Source organism: Polypterus senegalus, chromosome 1, assembly GCF_016835505.1.
Source record: "Polypterus senegalus isolate Bchr_013 chromosome 1, ASM1683550v1, whole genome shotgun sequence".
NCBI classification, from domain to species: Eukaryota; Metazoa; Chordata; class Cladistia; order Polypteriformes; family Polypteridae; genus Polypterus; species Polypterus senegalus.
In genome coordinates, this window is record NC_053154.1 from 38,020,908 (window position 1) to 38,047,028 (window position 26,121).

Below are 26,121 nucleotides of genomic sequence, written 5' to 3' on the forward strand. Positions count from 1 at the left end.
AAAAAAGGAGTGGTCAGATATCAAGTCATAGTGAAAAGGCGAGTTGTAGCCCACCATTTGAAAAAAAGGTGTATGTTGACATTAATGTCGAAGTGTCAACTTTAATCTCAAAATTTCTACTTTAATCTCGTAGTTTATTTTGTCATTAAAGCAGAACATTGTAATCTTCATCTTAAAATCAATGTTTAATTTACTAGAGTTTCTCAAACCTCATCATAACTAAAGTACAATGAGCACAATACAATGATCATAAATGTGGGACTACAATTTGACGATTTCCATGGTATTATGAAGGGAGAGTGAATTGGGTGAAAGTGTGCTGTGGCTGGGTCGTATGCTAAATGCAGCTTAATCACCATGAACAACTTGTGGGTGCCTCCATAACAGAGATGCAATGAAGATTTCACATTAAGTCTAAAATGCCTCGGCAAGGAAGATTTCCTACTTGTAATGCTACTTTAACGTACTTCAATTAATGTCCATTTACTGGTTTTGTGAAGAACATGTTTGTTAGACCACTGGGAAATGTAAAAACACCAGAAAATATCACAAATTTGAGAAAACATAGAAATTCAGTGCAATGGCAGTTGGTAGAGTAAAATATTTTCTGCTATGTAAAATACAAATAGTGGACCATTTATAGTGCACAAAATAAATGTTATGGGTGTGTTAAACTATTTGTAAACTCACTTAAAGAAATGTATTGTTAATAGTGGAGTTCATTTGAAAAATGTTATTTAAACTTTGGGAGACAACTTCAGGGTTCATCTAAAGATACAGTAATTATACTCTCAACCAGGGGTTGGCACTGTTGCATAATGCCTTCTCTCTTCCCCAATCTGCATAAGCATTGATTTACAGACGCATCCCTAATGATGCCACTTCCAGTTCTAAACTTCCTGAACCCGCCTCTTCCTATCCTCCGGTGCCAACTTAGGGTCAGTCAACAATAGACTCATGTCTGATGCGGACCAGTTTTGTTTTTTTGCCTGTTTTGGACTTCCAAATATACATGGTTCACTATGGTGCCCCAACTGTTTATCTGTTGTGTTTTGTCGTTCTTACAACAAGCCAAGAATTTCTTTCTTTCAGATTTACAAAAGCTTACACTAAGCAATTCCATGGGCAGTAATAAACCTAAGGAATCTATTCCTATTTTAATCCTTATTAATTGCTTTAGGTTCAAATCACAGGTGCTACATGTATGGAGTCTGTATATACTCCACATGTGTTTGTGGGTTTTCTCTGGGCGCTCATCACACAGTACAAAGACATACCAGTTAGGTGGATTAGCGATCTTATTGTGCTATATGCGTGTGTGGGTGTGTTCACCCGGTGAACCCCTTTTCTGGGGTTATTCCTGCCTTGTGCCCATTATTTGTTGTAAGTGATAGCACTGCTCTGCACAAAACTGAGTCCAAAACAGAGCTAAGGGAATAGAGAAAAGGTGGAGGCTTTTAAAGCTGAAGGCAGGAAGTGAGATCAAAGGGTCGGGCTCATGAATGTTTTCAGCCATAGGTTCGAGCCCGGATGTGACATCACAATGGCCGGAGCCGGCATGGTCTCCTTCCATAGACTCGGTCCCGGAAGTGACATCAAGAGAGCCAGGTAGAATCTCCTGTGAATGGTCTGCAGGCAAGGGAGAAAAAGAGTCAGTACACTCTGCCACATCCCAGTATGACTCGGAACTGCCCTTACTCAATTTCTTCCGATAAATCTCCAATTCTCTCTCTGAAATACGTAATATCTTCGGCAGAATCCATTTAATCGGCAGTAGTAAGCATTTTTCTAATTAACTCTTGTGCTATCGATTCACCAATCAGTAACTAGAGGGCGTGTTAGAGCCCACCCTCTCAACTTTGACGAGTGAAAGTGACAGTTTTATTTCATGCCGTATTTCATGACGGTTTGCAGGAATGTTACGGACAAAATGAAATAAATAAATAAGCAACGAAAAACATATTTCGTGACACATTTATTTATTTATGCTCTCATTTCATGACATATTTATTTATTAAGGCTCTCATTTCATGACACATTTATTTATTTATGCTCACATTTCACAGTACTTTTATTTATTTACGCATTTATTTATTTATTTCATTTTGTCCGAAATATTCCTCCATACGCATGTGCATTAGACGCAGCTGAAATCTGATTGTCACCGGGATCTGAATTTATCGCTGCAGCTGTTCTGCCTACTCCATTACACAAGTTACGTGTTTATATTGTAACGAGTTCAGGGTACAAACTTGACAAGGACACGCTCCAAATGGCGCGGAAATAACCGGAGAAGCCGGCTATACAGCAGCAGGTAAGGTGTGCCAGATGCAGCACTTAAAAACATAATAGCACTTCGTTGGGATGTGTCGCCTGGCTGCTGATGCTAAACCACCAGCGATCCTCGGATTGGACGATGGGCTTGGCTTAAATCGCAGACAGCTTGGGGAACAGAAAGGGACAAGGCTGAACATCCAGGAGATGTGCGGAAGCAGCACGCTGAAAAATCCAAACGGTCCTTTTTTAGGGCCATTCACCAGTAATCAGGGAAAAATGTTATTCCATTCTTCCACATACCAACCCCGGGGTTGTTACAATATCTATATACAGTATATTCGTTACTGTTTATTTCTGGTTGTCAATTCTCCAATTATGGTGTGCGCCTTTCCACCATGTCTTTTTTACAATATCCCCTCCGGAGGCTCCGGTTACAACAGCAGCAAATGCTTCCCTTCGAATCATATGGCATAGTTACGGAAGCGTATTAGGGCCACGGAGAAGACAAAAAAAATACGGACACCAGTGAAGAAAAAAAAAGTATATTTCGAAAATACAAAGTAAAGTCGACATGTTGACTTTGTTCTCGACATTTCCACGTTATTATCATAGTTTAATTTGTCATAGTAGAATGTCGTAAACTAAACTTCGTGTTAAAATGAATGTTTAATTTACTAGATTTTCTCAAACCCCGTCATAATTTAATGTCCATCCATCCATCCATCTTCTAACCCGCTGAATCCGAATACAGGGTCACGGGGGTCTGCCGGAGCCAATCCCAGCCAACACAGGGCACAAGGCAGGAACCAATCCTGGGCAGGGTGCCAACCCACCGCAGATAATTTAATGTTGCACATTAAATTCTTTGTGTTAAGCGTCCCCGACCCAGTTGTTAATCGCTAAGCGCTTCTTAAACTGACTGCCTCTTGCACTGAGGAGGCGCAGGCAGCTGTATAAAATACATTCCCTTTATGATATTCCTGCTCTCTGAACATTTAGAACGCTAAGATAAATACTGGATATCATTTAAATGAATTGCATTAATGCAGGTATTAAACATGGTTGGCGGGGACACGGTGGCGTGGCGGTAGTGCTTCTTATCTCTTAGTAACGGGTCCCCAAGTGTTCCTTTAGTGTAGAGAACTTTATGTCAGGTGTGACGAAGCTCCAAAAAACTGGATATATGAATGGGTATTGCACAGGTTTAACTTAAACATTGTGTAAATGTTGAGGTCGTGATCTGGTGGTCTTTATTGCATGCGTGCTGTCTCTATCTGACGTACCAAAACCCCAGTTCCTATCCTTCCTTTTTCTTTATGTACATAACCACTAACCACACGAAAAGCGTCTTTGTGAAATGAAAACTAGTTATAAACACAGACCACCGAGTGTACAGAACTTAAATAAATCTTTACACATTTTTAATTATGCCATCCATTAAGGATTGCGCCCATCCCAACAAGCATCGTGTGCGAGGCAGGAGTAAATCTTGAACGGGGCGCCATCACATAGCAGGGTGAATACGAGCACACACATACACTAGGGTCAATATAGCATAACAAAACCCCACAACCTACATGACTTTGAAAGGAAACTGAAGCAAATCCACCAGAAAAACATGCAAACTCAAGGTATTTATTTATTTTTTATTTACCTTTATTTAACCAGGCAAAACAGATTAAGAACATGTTTCTTATTTACAACTGTGGCCTGGAAAGGGCAAAACCTTAAGAGGGAAATGGGGGGGGGGGGCAGAAAAAAAATAAAAAATAAAACATATTAAGAAAGATACACATATACAATATAAACGAAATTACGAAAAAAAAAGTAATGATAAATAAAGAAAGAAATGAAGCAAGAAACAGTAAATAGATTACATATTTACCAAAAAAAAAAAAAAATGTCATAAAAATATTATATAAAGAATAAGAACATTGGAGCAACAATGAGTAGAGCAGCAGTGAATTGGAGCAGCTAGCCTAAGTAACAGCGACACACATCTTTATAATAAGCTGAAATCCGTGATTGGAAAACTGATTTAGGAATGAAATTATTCAGTTTTAACATTTTCTTCAGGTCATTCCAGTCTCTAGCAGCAGCGTTCTGAAAAGACGACAGACCAAGTACAGAAGTAGCCTTAGGAACTGTCAGCAGAATCAGATTAGCAGAACGAGTATTATACACAGAAAAAGAAAAGTGTAACAATTCCTGTAGGGGAAAAACCAAGGAGAGTTTTGTAAATAATCATAAGCCAATGGACTTTACGGCGGGTGTACAATGAAGACCAGTTGAGAGAATAATACAGGGTACAATGATGGGTTTTGAAAGGAGCATTTGTTATAAACCGGATGGCAGAGTGATAAAGAACGTCGAGCTTCTGAAGCAAGCCTTTGGATGCTGATCTGTAAATAACAGCACCCGGGACCCCCTTGCTGCGAGGCAGCAGTGCATCCTCCACGCCACCGTGCCCCCAAGTGTTTAATACATGCTTCAGTGCATTTAATCACGATATCAGGTATTCATCTTAGCATTCTAAATATTCAGAGAGCAGGAATCTCATGAAATGAATATATTCTTTGGCGATCGCTGCCTGCGCCGCCTCTCAATGCAGGAGGAAATCAGATAAAGAAGCACGTACAGATTGTCATGGGTCGGGGAACACTTAACACAAAGCATTTAATGTGCTACATTAATTTATGACGGGATTTGATAAAATCTAGTAAAGTAAACACTCGTTTTAAGATTAAGTTTAGTTTACGACGTTCTACTTTAATGATAAACTGCGAGAATAAAATCAACATTTCAACTTTGATCTTAACATAAACGGCGAGAACAAAGTAGAAATTCCGAGAATAAAGTCAGCATGTCGACTTTATTGCACTCGTCATAAGCGTCGAAATTAAAGTTGAATTATTTTTTTCTTCACTAAGTCCGTAGGCTATTTTTTTTCCGTGGCCCTAATAGGCTTCCGTACATATACTTATATAACACTGAATTGAAATGTAGAATTAGAAAACAAAATCAAAAACACATGCTTATTTTTCATAGAACCTATGCATATTTATTTACTTATTTTTCAAAATAACGAAATATATTAACGATAACTCCACTCTTTTGAAGCTACAGATTAGTAGGGAAAAAGAGTGTTGCGTGATATTAGAAATGTTTTAGGCTTACATGTAGAAAATGGATGGGTGGATGGATGTTCTCTCTAATAAGGGTGTGTACAACAGCTATTTAATGTCAGCTTACTATAAATGCATTCACTTAGTCTGCTTCTGTTACGCAAGTTAGGTATCACACAGCAAAAATTAAAACTGTTCGATTATTGAAGAATGTGTTCAGTATATATAGAGAAACATATTTTAACACTGTAAATTAATTTACCACTGTTTAGTTTGCTTTCCATATACTTTGAACAGATTGAAGCTTAATTCATTTTTCTGTCTATCTTCACTGCCAGTAGCCTGCTGCTTTGTGTAACTCGCTTTGTGCGCATATCTGATCCTTGTGATTTGTGAGGTAGAATAAGGTGGAGTTTATTCATACGTCTTTTTCATTTAACTCTATATTTGTTTTGCCTTTGTGCGTCTCTCTAAAGTTATATACATTTTTCAGCAATAAGCCAACAAGCATTTTAGGGTTAACGCATACTAATGAAATTGGCGTTATTTTGAGTTTCACGTACCCGCCCGCTTACTGATTGACTTTCATGCTGTGCTGACGCTAACTGAGCTTTCAGCCGGCTGTCTGCCACACGGCGCTAGCTGCACTGTTTATCTGACATGGCTGAAGGTTAAATTACCTATGGCCATTTTTATTTTCATGTATATTACGAGTGTACACCAAACAAACTGACTAACAGACTCAGCAGAAAGCATGAAAGGGATTACAATATTTAACGGAAACTCGGCAGAATCAAACTGAGGTCGCTTCTTTTATTGTTTACAGATGCAGGTGAGTTTTGCTTAAACCATAGCAAGTAAACAAGTGACAGACACAGCACGCTCCTATTTCTGCTGCACTTCATTTACAGACATTTTTCTAAGTCAGAAAGTTCATTGGTTAAATTGAAAGCACCGGGTTCGAATCTGTGTAGTGCATGTATGGCGTTTACATGTTTTTTGTGTGTGTGTGTTTCCTTTTGTCTCTGGTTACTGATAGGATATTGGTGACCGTAAACTGAACGGTGCGCACGAGTGTTTCCGATGAGAAGACTTGCATGTGTCCAGTGCTGCCATAAACTGGGGGAAAAAAGCAGGTATTTAGAATGAATTGTAATTAAACATGTTTGAACTGTACTGTTTTCCCCCTAAATGTTTCTGAATCCCAAACTGGAATTATTGCATCAAATTATTAAAGTGTATGTTGGATTTCACAAACTACATTTCAGTTTATGAAGGAGTTTATCTAAAATTAAATGCACAAGCAGACACTGTGGGTTAGTACCTTACGGTATTGAACTTTAAAAGATAAAATTGCTCATCAATCCGTGCCAGTTACTGGCTGTGTTTCTTGCTCATCATTTAATCCTCCTTCATTCTAATTATAATAAAATGAATAATCTCACAAATATACACTTAAAATGCATATTAAAATGTTCTTTACTAAGGAAAGTTACTTGTTTACTTTGTGGTTAATGTTAAAAGTAGTAAGTTTATCAGTTCATGATTTGAAAGTTATTTTAAGACTTTAAAGTTTTAGACTGTTACTTATAGAGAGAAATAATATAATGGGTCATCTGTTTTATTTTCACATTTTTTCCAGTGGTTGCTTCTTTATCACTGTGCATTGTTAATGCTCCATTCAGCTTTTTGTCCACTTTATATTTGAAAAGTTTTCTTTTACTTTTTCTTATTGCAAAGTCTTTGATCAGATCCTCAAAACTGATCTTGCATAATACATCTGCTTCTATACTTAGTACAGATAAGGCATCCAGACTTCCTTTATTATTACTATTGTATTACCTTGATATTCGCCTCTTCTTCCCCTTACTTTCTCCAGGGATAAGTGAACTTACAAGGTTCATTACTGGTTTACCTAATCGCAGATATTAAGATTAACACACATATACAGTACATGGATATACACATACACACCAACCTTAACCACAAAAATGCCATATGAATGACATACGGTATTCACAGCCTGTTATTCCCTAGAGTTTTAACCACAAGTGACATAAGAATAACACACACACAGTCCTTCATTCCCTAGTACTTCAAGAGACTTACTTATCATAGGCACAAACAACATACAATGTCTTAGATAAACCTCAGGAAGAGGAGATGCTTTGATGTTAATTACCTGCTTAAGAGTTAAATTCAGTCTGTCCATCTTGAGCAAAATACTTGTTTTAAGGTGATACAATTCAGAAAGAGAAGGCACTTTGATATTAACTGTCCTTGTAAGATTAAGTTAATTTTTGTTTGTGGGGGCAAAAAATAAAATTTTAAAATTCATGACACAACTATTTTGTTATTGTTCTATATATATATACAGTATATATGTTTGTAATTTTTTTTTCAATAAATGTGGGAGCCCCTTTTTGTGCGACCAGGGTCAGCTGCAGATTTTGCAGTTTTGCACCATATGGTCCATAATAAATCCAGCAATGGAGCATTTCTGTGATACATTCCCTCCAACCCCCCCTTTCCCTTGATGTCCTAAGCACATGCTTAGTTTGCTTAATGGTTAATCCGGTCCTGTCCATACATATTTGGACAACGCCACAATTTTCATAATTTTGGCTCTATATGCAACCATAATGAATTTGAGAGACACAATCAAGATGTGACTGAAGTGGAAACCTTTGGCTTTAATTTAAGGGTTTTAACAAAAATTGTATGAGCCCTTTAGTAAAGATAGCCATTTTCATACATTGTCCCCCCTTTGTCAGGGGCTCTGAAGTGTTTGGACTGACTAGTATAATTACAAATGTAATGATTATATTGTCAATACTTGGTTGAAAATCCTTTACAGTCAAGGACTGTCTGAAGTTTGGAGGCTATGGCCATCACCAAATTTTGGGTCCTCAACCTAGTGATGCTTTGCCTGGTTTTTATTGCAGCTGTTTTCAGTTGCTACTTGTTCGCTGGTCTTTCTGCCTTCAGTTTTGTCTTGTGCAAGTGAAATGCATGTTTAATTGGGTTGAGGTCAGTAGATTGATGTTGCCTTTGATGAATATTTAACTTCTTTGCCTTAAAAAGCACTTGGTTTGCTTTCACACTATGTTTTGGCTTATTGTCCATCTCTACTTTGAAGTGTTATCCTACCATTTCTGTAGCATTTGGCTGAAACTGGGCAGATATGATTGCTCTGTATACTTTAGAATTCATCCTGCTATTTTAGTCAGCAGTCATAACGCTTGTGGTTATATATATCTATACTAATAAAAGGCAAAGCCCTCACTGACTGACTGACTCACTCACTCACTGATTCATCACTTATTCTCCAACTTCCCGTGTAGGTGGAAGGCTGAAATTTGGCAGGCTCATTCCTTATAGCTTACTTACAAAAGTTAGTCAGGTTTAATTTTGAAATTCTATGCGTAACGGTTATAACTTGAACCTACTTTCGTCCATATATATGGCCATAGCCTGCAACTCAGTCGCCGTGTGAGGCGGAGTTGCATCCCGCATCATCATGCCTCCCACATAATTGAGTGCCTGCCCATATAAGGTAAATATTCGCGGGTGAAGGACTGTGCTTATGCAAACGAATAGGAGAGCAGTGTGTAAAGCTTAACTTTAAATTAGGTTCATAGACACGCTGCTGCGGGCGTTTGTCATGCCTAAGACGAATAAACGAAGATGAGATGGTCAGGGAGACACGTGCCGCTAAATATTCACGGGTGAAGAACTGTGCTTAGCATATTCATAAGTGCAGCTACTGCGGAAACCCTCTGACACTGAACAAGCCTTTGTACACATATCAATAGGAAAGCAAGGTGTAAAGCTTAAGTTTAAATTACGTTCATAGACACGCTGCCACTAAATATTCGCGCAAATCCACAACTTAATACCGGGAATGCATGTTAAAAATCTTAGATTCATGAGTACCGATTTGGGTAGTGATCACTTCGATGAATGAAACCTGTTCAAAAATGCATTACACAATTGAGAAGGCAGCAAAAGAATATGAAGCGAGTGACGCATACTAGCATATTCATAAGTGCAGCTACTGCGAGAACAAAGCACAGTGTAAACCTAAAGTTTAAATTAAGTTCATAGACAGGCTGCAGCTTGGGTTTTGTCGTGCCTACGACGAATACGATATTCGTGAGATACAAGTTTAATGAGAAGACGCAGGGTATAAATGAGACTTTTGATCACTTTGTAACAGAGTTAAAATTTCTGTAACAGAGTTAAAATTGCTGGTGAAGGACTGTGCTTATGCAAACGAATAGGAGAGCAGGGTGTAAAGCTTAACTTTAAATTAGGTTCATAGACACGCTGCCGCTGGCATTTGTCATGCCTAAGATGAATACGATATTCACGAGATACAAGTTTAATGAGGGAATGCAGGGTATAAACGAGACTTTTCATCACTTTGTAACAGAGTTAAAATTGCTGGTGAAGGACTATGCTTATGCAAATGAAGAAGAGATGGTCAGGGATAGAATAGTGTTTGGCACAAACTCAGCAAAAGTGCGAGAGAAACTTTTAAATGTCGGGTCTAGGCTAACATTAAATAAAGCCGTGGGCATCGCGAGATCGCACGAGATAGCACAAACACAACTGAGAAGCTTCGATGCTTGTACTCTGAGGGGCTCACGTGAACTGACTTTGCAGGACTGGGAAAGTTATCTTTACAATGGTTGACAAACACGTAATATAACTTGAACACAACACATTCTTCAAATATGAATCTGATTGAAAGAAATAATGATAATCAAATCCTTGATGACAGCAACACTCATAACAGTGACAAAACAATTACATTGACAATCATGTTATGTTATTTTTAAAATGTTTCCTTTTCTTTTTCATAACTTCTTTAATACACTACTTCTGCGCTGCGAAGCGCGGGTATTTTGTTAGTGTATATACTGTATATATATATACACTAGCTGTGTAAGCCCGTGCTGTAAAAAGTCTGGGCATCGAAACTATTGAAATCATCAGAAAAAAATTGAAATGCAGAGTCGACGGTTTCCTTTTACAGACATGTCTATCAGCGTGTGAGTAAGTTTGTCTCCGACTCATTAACTTGATGCCGGCTTATCAGCTCTTTAAGCTTCATGCTGTAGCTTCACACTTATTTCTTCTTCCAACTCATTAACTTGGGACTGAAATTCTGGCTCTTTGAGCTACACTGCTGTAGACTCCCACTTCTGAGGCCGCTTTACACTTCCGAGCCGGACAGACACACACACTTCCACATGTAGACATTTATATATAAGATACATGGGGCATAACCAATCAAGTGAAAAGTAAATTTTTTTATTAGTACGTCACATTCTGATATTGCTAGAAAGCATATCTATTTTTTTATGAAAATGTCAAGAACTCTTAAAGGAATACTTCACCCAAACTTTTTTTTTATTGTTGACTTTAATTAGAAGAAGATTTCATACCATAAATGCAAGTCAAACTTAACAAAGCAAACCATCCTTTTCTTTGAAATGGAAGATTATTCTAAAAAGTTATTGATTGGATCCGGTGAACATTTATTTATTTCCAATTTCAAGTAGTATAGAAAATCATTTACCAACTGACTTACAAGTTGAGTAGGACTCTTCAAATGGAGCAAGATAAGTCTATGTGCTAGTAGTGTAATGAAAACAATTACAGTTTGTTCTTCTTCATTTTAACCCTGTCTAGAAGTATACCAAACACAGCTGTTAATGGGTTTGGAGTGATTTTGTGACACCAAGGCTTTAAGCATACAGATTTTTGTCCAAAATGTTGTTAATTTGGTACACACCCAAATTAGCCCAAGTGAGGCTGGAGATTGGTTGCAACATTCACAGGCTGAATCTTGCCCTGGAATCATTTTGGACACTTTTAAATGAGATAAATTTGCTTGATAATAGATTTTAATTTGAATGATTGAATGCATTACACATATGAAGCTAGGGTGTATTCTGTGTATAGCTGCCTTTCACTTCTTTTCTGAAATATTAAGTGACAGATCCTTTCCCCAATGTATCTCTGGGGTCTTTGAAAGGAAGGGACTTTAAAATATTTTTTATAAATTGTAGAGATGCTACCTGAGTCTTCAAGACTGATCAATATTCCTTCTGGAATAGAACAAGGTGAAAGGTGAGAAAAACTGGGCCTGTTTAGTAAAGTTCATTTTCCAGATATTAAATACTGTATATGTTTGAAAAGGTGGGAAACGGTAGTTGTCATGTACAGGTGCAACAAGATAAAAGCTTCTCTGTCTTAAAGTGCTTCCTGAATTGGTTCCATATTCTGAGAGAATGAATGGTAATTGGATTATTAGTGCTGAAACCTCTGAGGAAAAATTTGTCTCAAGAAAATAATCAATTTGCTTGGATATGGATTCTGTACAGTTCTCAAAAGCTAATGACATGGGGTTAAGATGCCAGCTACGAGATATGTGTGTAGGATGCAGGAATTTAAGCTCCATGATCAGAGGGGCGTGGACAGAGATAACAAAAGCATCATACTTGCAAGATTTAATAATGGGCAAAAAATGATTGTCTGTAAGGAAATAATCAATATGGGTAAGAAAAAGCAGTATGCGCTTAGGTTAGGATTTAAAAACCTCTATGGGTCTGATAAATTATGATCCATTACAGAGATAATCACACAGTTTGCAGTGTCAGATGTTATTATTATTGTAGCTGAGGATATATCCAGGTCTAAAATTAAAACACAATTAAAATATCTGTCCATTGTAATTTTTGAGTGTTCACATTAGAGATAGATGCAAATACATTTTGGAAGAAAGCTATATCATCCACTTTATGTGCATAGATATTAATCAGAATCATTTTAGTATTATATAAATTGCCTGTCACCATTACAGATAGCCCATCAGAATCAGATATTGTATGTGAAACTATATTTGGAATAGTTCTTTGTATAAGGATTCAGAATCCCCTAGTTGTTTTTTTTTGTTTGTTTGTTTTTTTGTATAGCTGGAGTGGAAAAGTTTGCCAGACTACTCTCTTTGCAACCGAAATAGGTCCTTTCTTAATAAACTAGCAAAATACCCGCGCTTCGCAGCGCAGAAGTAGTGTGTTAAAGAAGTTATGAAAAAGAAAAGGAAACATTTTGAAAATAACATAACATGATTGTCAATGTAATTGTTTTGTCACTGTTGTGAGTGATGAGTGTTGCTGTCATATATATACAGGTATATATATATATATATATATGTATGTATATATACACACACACATATAAACATATATATATATATACATATCCATACATATATACATATAAACATATACACATATATATACACACACACACACACATATATACATACATATATATATATATATATATATATATATATATATATATATATATATATATATATACATACATATATACACATACAAAGTACATCCACATATATATACACACAAATACATATATATATACACACACACATATACACATATATACAGTCTTTGGGGTGCGAGCAACTGTTGCTGGGGGTGACAGAATCCATGAAGGAAGAAAAATGAAAAACATTATTTGAACAAAATCTTAATTTATTTATCCATTCGTAAATAATTAAATGGGCAGGCTATTACGTATCAGTGCAATACGCTGCTTGTTAAAACGGATGACTCCCGTTCTTACGTGCAAGTCTGCTTGGATATTATGAACTATCGTTTCTGTTCAAGTTCTATTTAAATTTTAAATAGAAGGAATTTTTATTTAGTCGACAGAATATTATTCCGGAATAAATCAACTCAAACCTTAAATAACTTATAATATTTTGCTCTCCATAAAAATATATCCTGTCTAAATTATACAAGTTAGAAATAAAGTAAACGTTAAAAGAACAAACATTCAAATTTCTTTACTCTTATGTAATTTTATATAAAAAATAAACTTAAATTTTAAATATCCCAAAAGATTTTGCTCTCCATAAAAATATATCCTGTCAAAATTATAGAAATTCAAATATGAACATGGTGCATAACAAAACCTGGAAATATAAATAAAATGTGTTCTTTTCAGCAATAACAAATCAAATCATTCAGTTGTCTTTGCTCTTATGTCATTTTATCAGAGCTGGACGCCTGGCATCTTTTTTTGGCAACAAGTTCGTTTATGTTTGGTGTGAGGTTCTGTGTTGTGGAGATTCTCAGGATGGACTGCAGGTGCTCATCAGTGAGGCGACTCCTGTGTGCTGTTTTGTTAGTCTTCATCACTGAGAAGAGCTTCTCACACAGATATGTGGTACCAAACATGCACAAGGTTCGAGCCGCATGTAGACGGAGCTGGAGCATTTTTGCAGGAATAGAGTCAATAAACTGTGCAGGCCGTGCAGTATCGTACTTTGCCTTCAGTGTGCCATTACACTGCTGCTCAATCACCTCCATCTGAATCTGCACAGGTGCAGTTTCCACATCGACGGCAAATGGGTTGCAAAATAACTCAAAATTCTTTTTTTGCTCTTCAAAGTCACCAAAACGCCATGCGAACTCAGTGCGCAGTGCGCTCAGTTTATCAGCAAAGTGCGTATTTGGGAACACCGTTGTGCCGACTTGGTTCAACATTACTTGGCAACAGGGAAAGTGGGGCAAGTTGCACTGGTGCATTTGTGTCTCCCATAAAAGTAGCTTCACTTGAAATCACTTTGTGATTTTGCACGGGTAAAAACGTCTGCTGAAGTGTCAGATTCTTCTTTAACTCTTCTGCTTTCTGTATCTTGTGCATTGCATTCAGGTCATTCAGGTTATTTTGATGGTTTGTCTCATAGTGCCATCTTAGATTAAATTCTGTAATTACAGCCACATTAGCTCCACAAATGAGACTCATAGGTTTGAGTTGATTTATTCCGGAATAATATTCTGTCGACTAAATAAAAATTCCTTCTATTTAAAATTTAAATAGAACTTGAACAGAAACGATAGTTCATAATATCCAAGCAGACTTGCACGTAAGAACGGGAGTCATCCGTTTTAACAAGCAGCGTATTGCACTGATACGTAATAGCCTGCCCATTTAATTATTTACGAATGGATAAATAAATTAAGATTTTACCTCCCCCTTCTGAACCCATGCTGACTGTTCAGAATAACTCCTGTCCTTGTCATGTGTTGCTCAATCTTATCCTTAATAATTCCTTCCATTAATTTTCCTGTGATGCTTGTTAAGCTTACTGGCCTATAGTTGCTTGGATCTGCCCTGTCACCCTTTTTATATAATGGGATGATATTTGCCATTTTCCAGTCCTTTGGAATCTCTCCAGTGCACAGTGACTTCCTAAAAATATGTGTCAAGGGTTTATATATGTACTCACTAGCCTCCTTAAGAACACGAGGATAAATATTATCTGGGCCTGGTGATTTGTTTGATTTCATCTTATTTAATCTGAGCAGCACTTCTCCCTCTACAATTTCCAAATCCCTCAGTACCTCCTTAGTAGTTGTGTTTACCTCTGGCAGGTTATCCACTTGCTCACTTGTAAACACCTCAGAAAAATGTAAGTTTAGGGCATCTGCTATTTCATTGTCTGTATCTTTTAATTCCCTTTACTATTCCTGATGAACTTGACCTCCTCCTTAACTGTTCTTTTACTACTAAAATACTGAAAGAATCTCTTGGGGTCTTCTTTCGCCTTATCTGCTATATTCCTCTCCAACTGTCTTTTAGCCTCTCTGATATCCTTCTTAATGGTTGCCCTCATGTTCTCATACGCGCTACGGTTCTCTTTGCAGTCATAGTGGACTCCAAGCTATCAACTTCCAAACAGTGTTCAGAAGCCATTAAGAAGGCTAACAGAATGTTAGGTTATATAGCACGATCTGTGGAGTACAAGTCCAAGGAGGTTATGCTCAACCTTTATAATGCACTGGTGAGGCCTCATCTTGAGTACTGTGTGCAGTTTTGGTCTCCAGGCTACAAAAGGACATAGCAGCACTAGAAAAGGTCCAGAGAAGAGCGACTAGGCTGATTCCAGGTCTACAGGGGTTGAATTATGAGGAAAGATTAAAAGAGCTGGGCCTTTACAGTTTAAGCAAAAGAAGATTAAGAGGTGACATGATTGAAGTGTTTAAAATTATGAAGGGAATTAGTACAGTGGATCGAGACTTGTATTTTAAAATGAGCTCATCAAGAACACGGGGACACAGTTGGAAACTTGTTAAGGGTAAATTTCGCACAAACATTAGGAAGTTTTTCTTTACACAAAGAACGATAGACACTTGGAATAAGTTACCAAGTAGTGTGGTAGACAGTAAGACGTTAGGGACTTTCAAAACTCGACTTGATGTTTTCTTGGAGGAAGCAAGTGGATAGGACTGGCGAGCTTTGTTGGGCTGAATGGCCTGTTCTCGTCTAGATTGTTCTAATTGTTCTAATTGTTCTAATAACAATCACACATAATTTTTTAATGAGACACACGGGTTTACCGGCAATTTCAGTAAACATATACTCAGCCTCCCATCGGTTTTTAAAGGCTGTATGTTGAGAATCACCTTTTCTCTTTGGCATCGTGTGAGCTAGCTTCGCAATAACTTGCAGCATCATAAGCTAGACTTGATTAACGCGGTAAGTGTTCGGCAAGGCAGCTGAAGCGATGCATTATGGGATCTGTAGTTTATTGTGTTACCAGCGCTTCATATCCCCGGGCCATTAATAACAAAATAAAATGATCTCGCGGGCTGGATATAATTACACGCAGGGCCGGATGTGACCTGTGGCCCTTGAGTTTGACACATATGGACTAAATAGAACTTGAAAAGAAATATTTTTTCGAATGTGATCGCACAATTCAGATCGAGTTGACGCGCACTACAGTACATCGAGCCCGCATGCTATTGTGGTTTTGCCTGTGTGCCTCAATAAGTTACCCTCCCCTCGCTCTTACTTTTTTACCATTCATCTAATGAATACACTGATTATGGCTTTACCAAAACAATCATTGATCACGAATAAAGTATCCATTATTCATGAAGCTTCAATTGGTGATCTGTCTTTCTGCGTTAACCGCATATTTTTTCATACGTCTCAAACCAAGGGGATGCGAGGCTAAAATGAATCGAGAAGCGCACGTATATACTTAGTCCATCCCCTCTCAGGGATCGAACCTCAGACACTAGAGGCGAAGGCTCTACCATTGTGCCACGGCATGTGGTTAATCTATTTTAGCGTAGCAGTGTAATTCAGTTTTTGGTCAGCACTCTTTGGAACTGTTGCTTTTTGTCTGCACATTGGGTCAGTTCACGTGAGCCGCTGAATATGGTTTTATATGTCACTCGCTCGCTTGTAATTGTTTCTCTGCCTTCTTAATTATATAATGCATGTTTTCTTCAGCGCTTTATGTAGCTCTTCCTGGTTTTCTACGTAATGCGTGATTACGTGGGAGGCGTGATGATGTCACACGAAACTCCGCCCCCCATGGCTTTCGAGCTCAACTCCATTACAGTAAATGGATAAAAATAGCTTCTAGTTATGACGATTATGCGTAGAATTTCGAAATGAAACCTGCCCAACTTTTGTAAGGAAGCTGTAAGGAATGAGCCTGCCAAATTTCAGCCTTCTACCTACACGGGAAGTTGGAGAATTAGTGATGAGTCAGTGAGTCAGTCAGTCAGTGAGTCAGTGAGTCAGTCAGTCAGTGAGGGCTTTGCCTTTTATTAGTATAGATAAGTCTCCTGTAAAAGTACTGTCTTGGAATTTAGACTTGTTAAGTATGAGAGTACTTTCTTTCTGTTTAATTCATGATTAAGACCCTTGACATTCCAGCTTAATTAGTTCACTATTTGGACATAGAAATGTTGATTCTGACATTTTGTTCACATTTTTTTTAGTCTTTGGTTAAGATAGTACATTGTTAAATATGATAGCTTGGACACAGATTTCATATTATTGCCAAGTGATATACAGTGGCTATGGAGCATATTGTTATGTTGCTCCTAACGGTTATTGGGGTATAAGGCATAAAACAGAAATAGCACTAAAATATCTTGTGAAGTGTGATGGATGGCCGGCAGCTCATCACAGCCGACACATCCAGGACACTAGTTGGCGTCTTCTCTGCAGCATAGAGGTGCCCCATATTCCTGCAGGGCATTATGGGAAATGGAGTTTGGCTTCACAACCCTGCTGGGTACCGTGGTGGGCACCGTGTGACGTTGCAGGGAGACGCAGGGATTTTTATTTTCCCAGTAGCCCCAAGCCCCAAGTCACGGGGAAGGAAGAACAGAAGTACTTCCAGGCTGAAAAAAAATACAAGTCTTCATTCCGGGTCAAGGACTATTTAAAGGACTGGTTGAGACCCAGCAAGGAGAGGTGCAGTTGGGAGGGAGTGTGACAGAGCTGCTGGGAGAAGAGGAGGATATTTATTGTGATTATTGATTATGAATTTGTTTATTGTGGTGCTTTGTGGCACAATATTTAGGAAAAGAAGAAATTAAAATATTTCCTGGTGCTTTTACCTGGTATGATATTAAAAAAACACTGCTGAACAATTGTAAAAATATGGTTACTTAGTTAAAGTTAAACAAGAAAAAGTCAATAGCTGGTTACTTTGTGGTAGTCACATTGTGCATATAATTAATGGAAGAAATTTCAGCGTAATAACTAAAACTTAAACATAACTGTCAATAGCTGCTCACGTTTTGGTAACTAATAACCTAAGATGTACCCATAAGCCACCAAAATGTGCATATAATTAATGAAAGAAATATCAATCTATACTAATAAAAGGCAAAGCCCTCACTCACTCACTCATCACTAATTCTCCAACTTCCTGTGTAGGTAGAAGGCTGAAATTTGGCAGGCTTATTCCTTACAGCTTACTTACAAAAGTTAAGCAGGTTTCATTTCGAAATTCTACACGTAACGGTCATAATGGTCGATAATGGTCGGCAACGTCTGCCATGTTTAACTTTCTTATTTATGGCCCCATCTTCACGAAATTTGGTAAGCGGCTTCCCTGCGCTAACTGAAACCGATGTACATACTTATTTCGATGGTATGAGGCCACTGTCGGCTGCCATATTGAACTTTCCAACGTCACTAATTCTCCAACTTCCCGTGTAGGTAGAAGGCTGACCCCATCTTCACGAAATTTGGTAGGCGACATCCCTACGCTAACCGAAACCGATGTACATACTTATTTCGGTGGTATCACTGTCAGCCGCCATATTGAACTTTCCAACGTCACTAATTCTCCAACGTCCCGTGTAGGTAGAAGGCTGAAATTTGGCAGGCTCATTCCTTATTGCTTACTTACAAAAGTTAAGCAGGTTTCATTTTGAAATTCTACGCGTAACGGTCATAACGGTCAACAACGTCCGCCATGTTGAACTTTCTTATTTATGGCCCCATCTTCACGAAATTTGGTAGGCGGCTTCCCTGCGCTAACCGAAATCAATGTACGTACTTATTTCGGTGGTATGATGCCACTATTGAACTTTTCAGCGGTCTTTGTTACTTATGGGCCCATCTTCAAGAAATTTGGTACGCGGGTTCCCAACGCTAACTGAATCCTACTTACATACTATATAATGCCGTCGGTCGCTCCAGTCTCTGCATTCCCTTCCTAGCTTCGCCACAGGATTCACATCTCCCTGCTGATAACTACAGCCTTTTTATTTAATCCACGGCTTCTCTGCTGTTTTACTGTTCATTTATTACGATTATAGTTATTGTGTAGGTATTTTAGACTTACTTTACATTGTTCAGATAAACATTTCCTTTATCATTCCAACCGTACCCCCATTAACATGTCTGTCGAGGTGATCACCATCGATCAAAGAACTGTCACTTACCGAGTGGTTTCCATGCCCGGAGATGGCACCTGCCTTTTCCATTCTCTTTGTTACATATTGCATGGCCATATCAGGTTCACTCTTGATATCCGGAGGAACATTGTGTCTTATTTATTGAAGGACTGAGACAGGTTCAAGGTGTGGACTGATGACGGTACAGGAGATAATTATACTACACAGGAGCACTATAAGAATGAAATGCTTAAGCCCTTCACCTATGGATCTGCATGTGAGTTGGCTGCCGCTGAATTGTTCGGTTGTCGCTTTCAAGTGTACCGAAATGGCCAAATATCTTACACCTTCCAACAACCGCCAGTGCCTCTTAAATATCTTAGATTCACAGGTGACGATTTCAGTAGTGGACACTTTGATGTTTATGAATGTTTAAACTCTCAAGTGCTGGATGTGAAGTTATCGATGAAACCGGTTGTATACTTAAAATGCTTGACAGATGCCGTCTCTTCAACACAAGTCCTACAAATACTGTCGTAATTGAAACAAACCATGAAACTCAAATCGATTATGACAGCAGCAATCCAAGCTGTGAGATTTGAAACAAGATTACTGTTCACATGGCCAACTGTACGTTGCATGCTCAAGAGTAAGCTCAGCGCACAACTTGGTCATATTACAATTGGAGGGCCGAACTCACAATGTGGTATACAAATAGATCCTTAACAAATAATTATTGGTACAGTATATTTTTCCTCAGTTTAAAAAGGTTTAATTTTCTTCTTAATAAAAATATGAAGGCAGTACTTCGCCGCTGCGAAGCGCGGGTATTTTGCTAGTATTATAATAATTGCAGCTTAAAAAAAAGGAAAGGGATTGCCGAAAGAAAATAAAATATAAAATAAAGTAAAAAAATATATAGTAGCTGCAAATGTTGCATTCCAAACGATTCAGAATGTAAGCTTTAGGAGTAGAATCTTATTTGCCTTGCCAGAACATGGTGTGACTCATAATCATGTATTTAAAAAAAATGTTGTGATCAGTCTTCTTAGCTCTTTATCTTAGCTTGGTGGCATTCGATCCCTGTATACTGTAGGCTACAGAGATCTCGATGTATGATTTAAAGTCCTTTCCAGTTATTTTAGAGAATAGTTCAGCTTTGAATTTCACTGGGTTTGGACTTGAAGACCTCCAGGTTTTACGATATTCCTTCTACAGTATATCTATCTAGCCAGTTTGTCAGAGAGCACTTTGCATTCTGATTTTGCAGCCATTGCTTTTTTATCGGCGTCAGAAGCCAATTGTTCAACTATTTCAATATGGGTCATAAACGTTTGTTTAATATCTTTAAGCTAAGCAGCAAGTACTCCTTTTTTTACTCTTTAACTTACTCGTATTTTCTTGTATTTTTTCATCAATTTTTCGTGACATTTCTATAAAGGTTATTGTAAACTTAGTACTTATACGTATCTCCAGACCTTTTATATCCTGAAGCTGTTTCCTATTTTTCTCATTTAGGGCCCTTATTTCTTTCTTTATTTCCCTATTGTCCTTATTTATATCTATCTGTATACCATTTATATCTCCCCCACGAGCAAGGCGATCATTACCTTCAGCTCGTAGAGTGCATTTTGAACCCCCCGATGTTTTTTTCAAAAATGTTTAATATTAAATAGTTACTTCCAGAATATTTAGTGTACATCATAAACAGTAAAATAAAACCTTGTGGGAGTCACTTTTTAGAATTGAAGACCGGCCTCTCCCCCTTATTTGTTGGTCAAGAATCCTATCCTCAATTAAATAAATAATAAGGCTTTAGTTTACTGTTTATGATGTATTTTTTACAAACAAACAGTGTTTTAGTAAAAGGCTGGCATTTTGCACATATTTGGTCATAAAACTGAATGTGGATTATGCAACCCAAGTAAAGTGAGATTATTTTTTCTATCATTTTCTATTACACATCATTTACCATTGTACAGCATTGGTCACAATTGGCTTCTATCATATCATAAAACGTTTTCTTTCCATTCTGCATGAGAACATGATGTATGAAAGGTCCAGCATTAAGTTAGAAATGCTCAGGTCTTTAAATGAGCCACACAATTAGTTTTGTTAAAAATCAACATATGTATAATATTAACCACAACTCTGCAAGGTATAAATTTAGAAAGGAATACAAATGACTTTGTTATCTAACAGAAAACAGTGTGTTCAAAAATAACTAAATAAATGTTTTCTATGCAATTTTATCAATAACATTTGTGCAACAGAATTAATATACCTCTAACATAACAGTGAGTTCAGAACATCCTTGGCAAATCAATAATAAGGGATATTAGTGAAACCACCAAAGGAAAAATGTGGTAAACACCAGGTAATTTAAAAAACAAATACTCCAATTAATAACAGAAGACCTCAAATGTTGGCATTGAGGTTTTATTAAAATCATCCCAAAGACATGCACATTAAGGTGATTGTTACTCTGAACTGACCCAGTGTGAATGAGCGTGTGAAAGCATGTGTAACTGCATGCTATATTGGCCTGGCACTCCATTCAGGATTGATTCCAGCAAACTTGATAAAATGTCTGGGATGAGCCCAAATTCTTGAAAAATGTATATAAGATTGTTGGTTAAAAAGGTGTCAATTTGCAAAGAGTGGCCAGTTATTACCAGAAATTCCTGCATCTCTTTTACGTTTGCCATTAACCCATATAATGAGAAATGGATAAGGGTGTTCAGTTGATTAATGGAGGAATAGGTAGGAGGTTTTAATGTGTCATTAAATGCTGTCTGTCTTGGAAATGCTGGAGTGCTAAGTAAATAGTAATTATTGTTACTCTTTAAAACTGCATCAAACACTGTTTTTACTGAAAGAGCCATTAATCCAAATTGAGCAAATTTCAAGTCGAACAGAAAAAATAAGTTCCACAAACACTGTACCTTTTTAGCATCTTACACTCATTTAGACTCATCAGACCATAACACATTTTCCATCATGGTTTTATTTGGTGGTTAAAGAGGTATTAATATGCAGGGAGAGAGAAGTTATTCCCAGAAATTCCTGCATCTCCATTAAATTTTCCATTAGCCCATTAAACATCCAGATAAATTTTATGTTTGCCTGATTATCAACAGGAAGAGCAGATTTTATTTGCTGCAGAGCTAATCAGAATCATTTCAGCTAATGTTAGTTGAAGGCATATTAATTTGGTACTTGTACATGGCTTAGGCTTAGAATGTGATTAGTTAAATTATTACTAAATAAGTTAGAGCATGCACAGTTATGTGGTGTTCCAAAGAAAACACCACATCTGAAACTGGCAAACAAAAATAAAAGGATAAAATAGGGAAAAGTTTGGAATTACCCAGTACTTCACCATCCAGTACCTGTGCTCTTTTGCAAATTTCAACATTTTTTTACACAGTTGAAGACGACATGGAAGCCACTAACTGAGGACCTGTAAGGCATCTGATTCTCAAATTAGACTAAAAACTGTACTTATTAACCCTCTTGTGCAGTTGTGAATCTGGACCTTCTATTTCTTTTTAAGTCCTGGGTAAATCCAATTTTGCAGTCTTCTCTAAAGATTATAGTGGACACCCATCTTAAGAATCTTCAGATTCTTGGCAGTCATTCACATGGAATAACCTTCATTTTGCAAGACAACAATAGACTGACATGTTTCTTAAGAAAACTGTTTTATTTTGTCCTTTTTAGAACCCAGAACTGAACACTATGCCAGTAGTTTGCAGCCAACGGAAAGACTATTTAATTGTGTTATTAAACAGAATAACAGATTTCATCTGTGCTTACGAAATTACAGATACAGTGGAACCTCAGGCCACGAACGTCTCTGAACACGTACAAATCTGGTTACGACCAAAAAGTTCACCAAACTTTTGCATCTGTTCACGACCACACACTCGGGTGACAAACAAGCCAGTTTCCCTTCCGGTTCGTATGCACTGATGGTTTCCGCGCGTGTTCAGTCTCTCCCGGTGCATTTGCTGTGAACTCTTTGTGCTCTATTTTGTTTCCCTTCTGATTCGTACGTGCCGGTGATTTACACACGTGTTCAGTCTCTCCTTATACAGTACATTATTCTTGGTCAGACTTGCATCGCGCAGAGGGACTTTACCTCAAAACTGTAATCTCCTCTCCACCCAGTTACTCCTCACTTCCTTCATGCCACAACTCGACTCCTGCAATGTTACTTTTCTTGGTTGTTTATGGTTAGTTTTTTTATAAATTATGGATTTTTCAAATATTCATTTTTTTCCCTGTGCTTAAAATTCATTAAAATAAGTGTTTACAGCGATCGGTTTGTAAGGCTATGCTTCAACTCCTGCAAGGTTAGTTTTCTTGGTTGTTTATGGTTAGTTTTTGTATAAATTATGGATTTTTCAAATGTCCATTTTTTTCTCTGTGCTTAAAACTCATTAAAAAAAAGTGTTTACAGCAATCGGTTTGTAAGGCTATAGTGTGAATTCTTGCAATGTTAGTTTTCTCTGTTCAGGGTTTTCTCAGTGTTATTCAATGTTTTTACATTTAGTTTACTATTACACTTTGCATTCTATGGTATAATTCAGGGGTTCTCAGCGTCGGTCCTGGGGGCCCACTGTGACTGCAGGTTTTTGCTCCAACCAGCTTCAGTTTTTAACTGGACTCCTGGGCTAATTAAGTGAACTGTTATTTGCCAGATTCCGTGTTGTGGGAAGAATGTACAAATTAGAAAACTAAGTTTGGTAAAAAAAAATATATTAAAATGTACCAAGCAGTTGTATTGGAGTAATGTATTTTTTTTTCTTATTAACAATATTTTCATCTTGATTTCCATTCTATTTTTTGCTGGGTGTTCTAATTGTTTGATTAATTAATTATTTTCTAATTAGTGGGTCTAATGCTGAAGTAGTTGCAGCCGTTCATGATTCAGTGTTGTTTGTCTGGCTGTCTGCTCTGCTGGTTGTCATTATTAACATACAATAAAGGGATCAAACTGCACAGAGAAAGGGCAAAATATAATGAAATCAACAAAATGAAATTAAGCATTTAAATCTATAGCAAAAATGGAAAAATATTGTTAAATGTCTTATAAATTTAAAACATGCTGCAGTGATTTCTTAATGTAGAGAAGAGAAAAATAATTCCAGCTAATTGAGACCAGTGTTGTCAGGTGTTGTCACTTATTATGAATCTGGTTGGAACAAAAACCTGAAACTGCAGTGGGCCCCCAGAACCAACGTTGAGAACCCCTGGTATAATTAACTATTTTTGTGCTTAAAATCTTAAAAAAAATATATCTACATACAGCTTGTACGGTCCAGAATGGATTGATTGTATTTACATACAATACTATGGGGGAAATTACTTCAGGTCACGAGCAATTCTGGCTGCAACCAGAGTTTTGGAACGAATTATGGTCATGACCCAATGTTCCACTGTATTTGTCTAATAATCAATTAGCATTTTAACATGATTACCAGTAACTGAGAATGAGCTAAGAGAGTTTACCATAAGTACACTGCAGTAATGGCTGATGAAGAGAGGGCTTTGCAGTCATAAGTGAATAATTAAAAAATATCAGTGACTATCAAAAACATGAACATTTCTGGGTGATGACAAATGTATTATCATTAATATATGTAGCAATTAAATTAAATAATTAATATTTTCTTTTAGTCTTTCTTATTTTGTTAAATTTTTTCTAAAGTATGTAATAAAGACATTCTGTGATTCAGGGAGATTTATTTCACTTTAATATATTCTGTCTCCCCATTAATGAATCTGTTTAAACCATTTCAAGGTTGCAGGGAACAAGGCAGGAGACATTGTTGGACGCAATCAGGCACACAGCAACACAAACCCCTACACTTGATCTCAAGCCAAGTTCAGAGCTGCCAGTTTTCATGCACATACAAACAGTGCCATCATTCAAAACCAGGACTCTGGAGCTGTGTGATGGCAGTGTTAACCACATTAATGAACTGTTTATTTTCAGGGACAAATTATTTTCTACTAGGTCAGGTCAGGTCAGCTTGGGGAGCATGCATTGGTACAGTACATTGTCACATCCACCACATGCTGAAACAGCTTGGGATCCCTACCCTCCAGAAATGACCCTCTATCTGCTGCAGCCAGGTGTTATGTGGGTGTCCCCTTGGCCTGGGCCAGCGACTTAGGGCCTCAAAAATGAGGATCCTGCGATTACCCTCAGGGAATATTGCCCCATGGCGGTAGTGCTGAACTGACGCTCCCTCACATTGCATGTAATGTGCCTCATTCAGGACTCCCTGAGCAACCACTCATTCGACACAAAGTCAAATCAGCCGTACCCAAGGATTCTCCAAAAGAGACACAGTACCAAAGGAGTCCAGTCTTTGTCTCAGATCACTGGATAGCGTCCATGTCTCGCAACCATATAGCAAGACAGGAAGCACCGGGACTCTGAAGACTTGGATCTTCATCATTTTGCATAGATATCGGGAGTGCCACAGACCCCTTTCCAGTGACTTCATGACACCCCCATTCTCTCCTAATCCGTTTAAAGACATCATAGGAATAGTCACCAGAGACATGAATGTTGCTGCTGATGTAAGTAAACCTCTCGACGTGGTGGACACTCTCTCCGCAGACAGAAACACTGATGATGGCTGTGCCTAAGAGGTCATTAAAGGCCTGGATCTTGGTTTTTATTAGGACATTTGCAAGCCCAAACACTCAGACTCCTTGCTCGGTGTCTCGAGCACCCCGCTTACAGCCTCCATTGAGTCAATGGACGATTTTCACCTAGTTAATCATTAAAACAAAAAAAGTAATAGACACGTCCCGAAATAATACTAATAATTAGACAGAACTAAAACTGTAATTTAGAAAATTATTCTGCAAACAGTTAAGCAGAACATTAGAATATTGCATGCAACTTTTCACTTCACAACAATTCACTTTGA

General features: G+C 37.6%; 1 protein-coding gene across 19 annotated transcripts in view; it reads left to right on the forward strand.

Moving 5' to 3' along the window:
- Positions 1–2,058: 2,058 nt before the first annotated feature.
- LOC120524878 (erythroid membrane-associated protein-like) overlaps positions 2,059–26,121 on the forward strand; it is a 111,295-nt gene continuing 87,232 nt past the window's right edge. For 7 of the 19 annotated variants that reach the window (XM_039746751.1, XM_039746716.1, XM_039746724.1 and 4 more), the window contains exon 1: positions 4,169–6,234. The gene's annotated coding sequence lies outside the window, so the exon portion shown is untranslated. Of the gene's footprint in view, positions 2,315–4,168; positions 6,235–26,121 lie in introns of those variants that run through there. The other 12 variants (XM_039746767.1, XM_039746799.1, XM_039746733.1 and 9 more) reach the window with 9 other exon arrangements.